The sequence below is a fragment of the Petaurus breviceps genome, unplaced genomic scaffold, assembly GCF_028583685.1.
Source record: "Petaurus breviceps papuanus isolate PSGF00001 unplaced genomic scaffold, PetGlider_PUasm1.0 174, whole genome shotgun sequence".
In the NCBI taxonomy this organism is placed as follows: Eukaryota; Metazoa; Chordata; class Mammalia; order Diprotodontia; family Petauridae; genus Petaurus; species Petaurus breviceps.
Genome location: NW_027185761.1, coordinates 28107237 through 28115585, shown reverse-complemented (window position 1 = coordinate 28115585; position 8349 = coordinate 28107237). Strand labels below are relative to the sequence as shown.

The 8349-nt window shown below is 36.4% G+C and overlaps 1 protein-coding gene and 1 pseudogene across 2 annotated transcripts in view; both read left to right on the top strand.

Annotated features, from left to right (window-relative positions):
• Nucleotides 1-6: 6 nt before the first annotated feature.
• The window catches only part of GRM7 (glutamate metabotropic receptor 7), a 375698-nt gene continuing 367355 nt past the window's right edge, over nucleotides 7-8349 (top strand). Inside the window, exon 1 of one of the 2 annotated variants that reach the window (XM_069084052.1) lies at nucleotides 7-123. The gene's annotated coding sequence lies outside the window, so the exon portion shown is untranslated. The remainder of the gene's footprint in view (nucleotides 124-8349) is intronic. The other variant, XM_069084050.1, reaches the window with a different exon arrangement.
• On the top strand, nucleotides 5859-6409 carry LOC138158344 (transcription factor BTF3 homolog 4 pseudogene; annotated as a pseudogene).

Below are 8349 nucleotides of genomic sequence, written 5' to 3'. Positions count from 1 at the left end.
CATCTCGTACACTAGAGAACAACAGAAGAAATGTGTGGTTTGCAGAGTATTGGGAGGAAAACTTCAACTGCAAGTTGACAATTAGCGGGTCCAAAAAAGAAGACACAGATCGAAAATGCACAGGTAATCTTATTCTCTTTGTCTTTCTCCTGCTTCTCTATGCAGCCTGCATTGAAATGTCTGCCTAACTGACAGAAGGAAGCTTGGCTGGAGACAAATTGAATGACTAAATTGAATTTACTTAGATTTTGCAGAAAATGGAGCAGGGACACAGGTCTTGCTGAGTAAGAGGAACAGCAATAGGGGAAAAAAATTTCAGTCTGTTTGTCTGTCTCTTTATAGTCGACGATCCCCATTGATTCTATACATTCTAGAGAGAGGTCAACTGTCTGAACATTTTCTCTGATAAATATTGTTATATCTAGGACTGTGAAGTAATTTTCCCACTGACTGCAACCTGTTTCAAATTCTATGCCTATACCTTTAACCTGTATTAACCATAATGTATATGATTAATACAGCAAAGATGCTGAGATCCCATAGTGAATAGAGTAAAGAAAATATGGGTTTGAATCCTGCCTCCCCATCTGCAGGGAAGTCATTTCACTCCTATAAGTTCTCTCATCTATAAAATGGAGGATTATAAGGGCCAATGCCTGCTTTGGAGATGATGATAGGATGATAATCAAGTTAATAATAATTAATGATAATATATAGTTCTCCATATGCTAATCACTTCCTAGTTTTGTAGTACTTGCCAGACAGAATGTGTGTTCCACTGGAATTGGTTTAAAGAACCTACAGTTACCTCCGCGTCACCGTGAGACATATGAGTAAGCCATTAGTGGAGGACAAAGGAATGATGTGGATGGCAAGGAGAGTCAACTTTCTCTGCTATTCAGTATCTAACCAGCTTGTGGGTGTTTTTTTTTGTTTTTTTATGTTTTTGTTTTTGTTTGTTTGTTTGTTTTGGTGTGTGTGTGTGTGTGTGTGTGTGTGTGTGTGTGTATGTTGTTATTTATTTTTAAATTAACCAGCAATTCCTTGCATCTTTGGTTCAATAAAAAACCATGTTTGTAATGATGACCCTGAAGTGGTACAAGATCCTGGAGTGCCTTCTGAATCATCAGTTCTGTTGATTATAGTTTCAGCAATTAGTTTAATTCTGTATTGTCATTCGGCAAAAATTGATTTCCATTCATAATAATAGCTATCTTACAATAAGATGCGTAAAGCAATTTATAATGTTCTCTCACTGGATCTTTAGTGAGATAGATGTTTGTATTATCCCAATTTTACGGAGGAGTTAACAGGAACACTGACATTAAGTCTTCCTGACTCCAAGTCCACTCAATTGCATGATTACTCCTTCATTAAACATTTATTTAATATCTGAAAGGTGACCAGGTGGCACAATTGGTAAAGTGCTAGACCTGAAGTCAGGAGCACCAGAGGTCAAATTCAGCCTCAGACACAGACTGGCCATTTGACCCTGGGCAAGTCATTGAACTCCCTGCCTTAGTTTTATCCTCTGTAAAACTACTGTCCAGGGATTTTGTGAGGATAAAAAGATAAAATATTTGGAAAGCACTTTACTAACCTTAAAGTGCTATATAAATGGTAGCTGTTATTATTATTATTTATTCATTTATCTGCTCTGTACAAGGCCATATGTAAGATGCACTGGGGCAACAAAAAGATTGAGGCAAAATATCTTCCTTCAAGCAAATACAAGAGACAAAAAATATCTTATGATGAGTACCATAAGAAAGATACAGAGGCTTCTGGGTCACTAGGTATTTTCTAGAATGTGTGAATAATACTAGTCATTTGTTCTTCAATCATCTTACATACTGGAATTTTTTATAATATCCCTTTTTTGCTGTTAGAAAAAAATGGGAAAATTGGAGAGTGTCATTTTTCTTTCCCCCTTTGGTAGGTCTATATGACACAAACATACAGATATTTACGAAAAACCTAAATGTACAATCTTGATTTTTTTTCCTTCATGATGCTGTAATCTACATATATTGGAAATATTCAAGTATCTATGTTTTTTTCCTTATTTAATTCAAATGTAAAATACTTAGTTCAGTCACTTGTATATTGTATGTGTTTAATATTTTTCTCTCTTATAATGTATACAAAACCATTAAATCTGTAGTAGAAGTGGAAAGGGAAAAATAATTTTGACAAGAGTTACAGATCTTTGTCTTACACACACTACTATTTTGAACATAACTTAATATTAGGCCTTCTGTTTTGTTTTGTTTTGTTATTTTACAGTTGCTATTTTTGTAGCATGGGCAACTACGTGGTGCAGTGGACAGAATACTGGGCCAGGAGTTAGGAAGACTCATCTTTCTGAGTTCAAACCTGGCAGACACTTAGTAGTTGTGTTACCCCGGGCGAGTCACTTACCCTTGTTTGCCTCAGTTTCCTCATCTGTAAAATAAGGTAGAAAAGGAAATGGCAAATCTCTCTGGTATTGTTGCCAAGAAAATCCCAGATGGGTTTACTAAGAGTCAGGCACAAAGGAAACAACTGAACAGCAGATACTTTTACTACAGAGTGTATAGAGGGCCAATTTCAGAGTCAGGAAGGTCCAGTCTCAAGTCTTGTCTAAGGCATACACTTTCTGCCTAAATGAGCATGAGCAAATAATTTAACCTCCCAGTGCCTCCAGGAAACTTCCTTAATTGGCAAATTACCTAGCAGCTACTGACCTGCATTGATAGAGAAAGTTTCTTTATTTTCCCTTTACCAGAGAAATCACAAGTCCAATAAATTTTCATCCCATCCTATCCCATCCCATTTCATTCCATCCTGTTTTTCTGTAGCAATCATTAATTAAAAATAAATACATTGAAATTTCCAAATAGCATCCTGAAAGAATGGAAAGCTATAATTTTTCTCTCCATACACCTTTTATTTCATGTACTCCAAAGCACATTGACTAAAAGAAGTATAATCTCCAAATGAATTGTCTTTTACCATTCACTACTGCCACTAAATTAAAAGGAATCACATTTCCTGTAAGTGTCCTTGCCTCCATTCTGTCTAATGTGCAAATAAGTATGTACCTCTCTTATTGACTGAGCATGAGCTTTTGATCAATATGCTTGGATAAACCCAGCTGTCAATCTAATGATTCTTATGAACGGCAAAGGCTCCAGGGTTAAAGAGGGCTTCATATTTTGAATGGGAAGATGGTGTGAGGCCTTCCTTTAGGGGTTTTCCCTGTATATGAAATTTTGGAGAAAACAAGATAATGATGAATGTGCAGCAGAGGATTTTTAAGGGGGTTAAGGATAAATAGTTTCATTTGCTCAAGTGAGAATCTTGACACTGAGGTGAATATCCTAGTTTAAGTTGGTGGAGTAAATGAAAAAATGAAGTAGAGAAAGAGGTATTGAGGGGTTCAGATTCAAAGATAAAACTAGCTGAGGAAAACACTGGCAAGGTAACCACAGAATCCATAGGATCTTGTCCTTGAGCTCACTGGTTTGTAATCCAGCCTCTTTATTTTATGGATGAGAAAACTGAGATTGAAATGACTTTACATTTAAATAAATTACTTAATATTATTGTTATACAATATTTTGTATAACATTGGATACTAGGACAAAAGTTGATTTTGTATCAGGACTAGATAGGAATTACCAGATTTATCACTTGTATAATGCAAACCTGATCTGACATGGAGATAGAAGCTTCCGTTTTTATGTAGTATGATGAAAAAGGTCCCTTCTTGCTTATAAGTATCCTCCATCTTTCCATTGTCTCTTGATACTGGGCCTGGAATGATTTGTTATTCATTCCTTAGTATGTGTGGCCACTGGTAGATCATATCTTATATGTAATTCCTGACCATGGTTTCAGAAAACCAATGATGAAGCATGTTGCTTACTTCTTGATACAAAATCTACCTCTCTACTTTTACCCATTGCTCCTACTCCTGTCCTCTGAAACTAAAGAAAAAGAAAACTAATTCTTTTTTGACCTAGAAGCCTTTCAACAATTTGAAGATGATGCTCATAAATCCCTTCCTAAGTCTTTGCTTCTCTGGCATAAACATCCCTACTTCCTTTGGTTGATTATCAAGTCATATTGACGGAAATTCTTCCACAATCTTTGTTGCTTGCCTCTGGACATTTTCCAGTTTACATTCCTAAAAGTGTATGTCCAAAAACTGAACCTAATTCTCATGATATGATCTGACTAGAGTAGAATACAACAGGACTGTTTTTTTTTGTTTGTTTTTTGTTGTTTTCTGTGGAGTCAGAGGCATTTAGGATTAGATAGAGTTGGGTATAACATTGAATTCTGTTGCAAGTCTGGGCGATGACTTGTAAAGTCCTGCTGCCACAACTTGATGGGTGTAGGTGGCAGGGATACTGAGTGATCACATGAGCCATCATTATCTTTTTCTCTTGAAAGTTCAAGGTGTTTTTATCCCATTGGGTTCTTGGTGTCTTAGACAGGATACATCTGAAATTGCTTTATCTCTTGAATATAATTCTAGTATTGTGGAGGTTTGGGAGATCAAGAGGATGGCAGAAAGTATAATTCTTCACCTTGTTCATGTGATCTTGAAAATTCATTGGGGATATTTTACATACTTGCTTAGACCTTCTCCTAGTGATGTTTTTAGATATGAAAAAAGTAGACATCTGTCATGGTAGCTGCTGATGTCTTCTTGGTTGCCTTTTCTTAGTAATAGTCCTATCATTAGTGTCTTTTAGCTGGAGGATATCTTGTGTTTGACAGCACTTAAAGTGTTGGCCTATGAACAAGCTTAAAATTCATACATCCTATACTAATTGTTTATCTTCTATGTGATGGTCTCATAGAGGATCTTAATTCCTTAAGTCCTTTATTTGCACTTAAGTATTTGGATTCTGCAGCATATCCAGCTCCTAACTTTCTCATCAAAAAGGAAAGGCATGGGCAGTCAGCCTAGATATCTTGACTCCCTCCAGCTATTTGTCCTTTATGGAAGGCCAGCTAGAGAGGATAAAGCCCTACTGATAAAATCCCAAACCTTTTAATCACAAGTTGGCTATACTATGAAAAATAAAGTAAACATAGATCTGCATCTTTTTATTTATTTTAAAGCAATTGGGGTTAAGTAACTTGCTCAAGGTTACATGGCCAGTTATTTCTGGTATGGTGCTAAGTATCAGAGCCTGGATTCAATCCCATGTCATCTTGACTCTGGGGCCGGTGCTCTTACTCACTGTGCCACCTGGCCACCCCTAAGCAATTGGGGTTAAGTAACTTGCTCAAGGTTACATGTCCAGGTGTCTCTGGGTGGGTGCTAAGTGTCTGAGCCCAGATTAGATCCCAGGTCATCCTGACTCTGGGACTGGTGCTCTTACTGGCTGTGCTACCTGGCCACCCCTGTCTGTATCTTTTTTTAATCTTGTTCTTGAGAGGTATTAAAAACCTCTTACCTAAGTCAGAAGAAAGAGAGAAGGGGGAGTAGATCATGATTTGTGTCACTCAGGGATTGGAACAGTGATCTTTATTTCTGCTAATTATTTATTAAAAGGAGCCACTGTGAATCCATTAAGTGGAAGTCTGGCTTCCCAAGCAACACATGACTGTTAAGCATAATAGACAAGGATCTTTCATGAATTGCTTTCAATTAATTTGGAACTGCCTTTTGACCTATATTCATATTTATGTCTGGAACAAAGCTAACTTCACTCAATGACCATATGTAGTTATTCTATGCATCTTTATTTGAACCTTGTTGCTGATTGGCTTGTCCATGAAGCTAATAAGCTTTCCAAATTTTAGATATATTTTTAAAAGTTCATCAAATATCTTTAAAAGTATCACCTCTAGGCCTCCTTTCTCTGCCTCCTCTGCGACCGCCATCTTGCTGCCGCCGCGTGTTGCTGTCGGAGGAAGCCCCCGCCTCGGCTCCAGATCCACCAGCAGCATGAATCAAGAGAAATTAGCCAAGCTTTAGGCTCAGGTCCAGATAGGAGGCAAGGGCACAGCGCGCAGAAAGAAGAAGGTGGTACATAGAACGGCCACAGCAGATGACAAGAAACTTCAGAGTTCTCTCAAAAAATTGGCTGTGAATAATATTGCTGGTATTGAAGAGGTGAACATGATTAAAGATGATGGGACGGTTATTCATTTCAACAACCCCAAAGTCCAGGCTTCCCTCTCCGCCAACACCTTTGCAATCACTGGCCATGCAGAAGCCAAGCCAATCACAGAAATGCTTCCTGGAATATTAAGCCAGCTTGGCGCTGACAGCTTAACGAGTCTTAGAAAGTTAGCTGCACAGTTCCCAAGGCAAGTGTTGGATAGCAAAACCCCCAAACCTGAAGACATTGACCAAGAGGATGACGACGTGCCAGATCTCGTAGAAAATTTTGTTGCAATGTAGTACCTAATTAGTATTTTCATTTCCTCTTCATTCATGGTAAATTCCCTTTTCATTTTTGATACTGGTAATTTGGTTTTCTTCCTTTTTTAAAGCAAATTAACCCAAAGATTTTTCTATTTTATTTTTTTTTTTTATAAAACCAGCTCTTAGTTTTATTTATTAGTTCAGTGGTTTTCTTAATTTCAATTTTATTAATCTCTCTTTGTTTTTCAGTATTTCTAGCTTGGTATTTAATTGGGGATTTTTAATTTGTTTGTCTAGCTTTTTCAGTTGTATGTCCAATTCATTGATCTCCTCTTTGTCTATTTTATTCATGTAAGCGTTTAGAGATATAAAATTTCCCCAGAGAACTGCTTTTGCTACATCCCATTAGTTATGGTATGTTGTCCCATTATGGTTATTCTCTTGGATGAAATTATTGTTTCTATGATTTGTTGTTTTACTCATTTATTCTTTAGGATTAGATTATTTAGTTTCCAATTGATTTTTAGTCTATCTTTCCATGGCCCTTTATTACATATAATTTTTATTGCACATGATCTGTAAAGGATGCATTTAATTTTTCTGCCTTTCTGCATTGGATTGTGAGGTTTTTATGCCTTAACACATAGTCATTTTTTTATGTAGGAGCTTTATACCACCAAAAAAAATGTGTGTTCTTTCCTGTTCCCATTATATTTTCTCCAAAAATCTACCATATCTAAATTTTTAAAAATTTTATTCACCTTCTTAACTTTTTTCTTGTTTACTTTGTGATTAGATTTATCTGGTTCAGAGAGGAGAAGGTTGAGGTCCTCAACTAGTATAGATTTGCTGTCAATTTCTTCCTGTAACTCCCTTAACTTCTCCTCTAAGAATTTGGATGTTATACCACTGGGTGCATATATGTTTAGTAATGATATTTCTTCAATGTCTATGATGCTTTTTATCAGGATATAGTTTTCTTCCTTATCTCTTTTTTATTAATTTGTTTATTTTTATTTTTTGACATTCATTTCCACAAGATTTTGAGTTAGAAATTTTCTCCCCATCTTCCCCCTACCCCTACCCCAAAATAGTGATCCTACTGAAAACACCTTCTCACAATCTGCTCTCTCTTATATCCTCCCTGATTCTCCCTCTGACTTTCTAGTGTGGCAAGATGGATTTCTATACCACGGTGCCTATATATCTTATTTCCCAGATGCATGTAATTTTTTTTTTAATATTTGTTTTTAAAACTTTGATTTCCAGATTCTTTCTCTTCTTCCCTTGTCACCCACCCCTACTGGGAAAATAAGTGATTCAATATAGGTTGTACACATGTAGTTACACAAAACATTTCCATAGTACATATATTGTGAAAGACTAACTTTATTTCCTTCCATCCTATTCCACCTCCCACTTGTTCTGTTTTCTCCTTTGTCCCTGTCCCTTTTCAAAAGTTTGTCCTTTTAACTACCCCCCCCATCTTCTCTCCCTTCTATCATTCCCCCTCTTATCCTCTTCCTCCCTACTTTCCTATAGGGTAAGATACCCAATTGAGTGTGTATATTATTCCCTCCTTAAGCCAAATTCAATGAGAGTAGGGTTGACCCATTCCCTTTTGCCTTCCTGTTCTTCCCCTCCATTTTAACTATTTTCTCTTGCCTCTTTTATATGAGGTAATTGACCCTATTCTATCCCTCTCTATCTCCTTCTCTCATTATATTCCTCTCTCATCTCTTCATTTTATTTTTTAGATATCATCCCTTCTATTCAACTTATCCTATGCCCTCTTTCTATGCACACACGTACACAATATATTTACACATTCACATATGTATTTACACAAACATATACCCTCCTATATGAACATATATGTATGTATACATACATACATATATATATATATATATATTTCCTTCAACTATCCTCATACTGAGAAAAGTCTTATGAGTTACAATTATCGTTTTTCCATG